The following is a 307-nucleotide window of genomic DNA, read 5'->3' as shown; positions in this document are numbered from 1 at the left end:
GACACTAATACAATTAGATCCGCTCTTCATAGACAAACTTGGGATTTGCGATCCCAGCAACAATCTAATGCCTGGTTGGTACAATCAAAAGGGTCAAACTTTGTTCGTTAGCTGAACCAGTTGTTCCTGCTTCTACCACTCACTCGCATGCCTAAGCTCGTTTCGTTGCTTGAATGTTTGTATGCAGATAGTCCCAGGTGTCTCTTATCAATAGATACATTCTCGGAGTGCTCATTTCGTAGGGGAGGAATAATAAAAAAAAAGTACAGGTTGGTTGGTGAGCCTAGTGATAGGAGACTATCTAGCT

This window comes from Primulina tabacum, chromosome 2 (assembly GCF_025594145.1).
Source record: "Primulina tabacum isolate GXHZ01 chromosome 2, ASM2559414v2, whole genome shotgun sequence".
Taxonomy (NCBI): domain Eukaryota; kingdom Viridiplantae; phylum Streptophyta; class Magnoliopsida; order Lamiales; family Gesneriaceae; genus Primulina; species Primulina tabacum.
Note: the sequence above shows the minus strand (reverse complement) of the source record.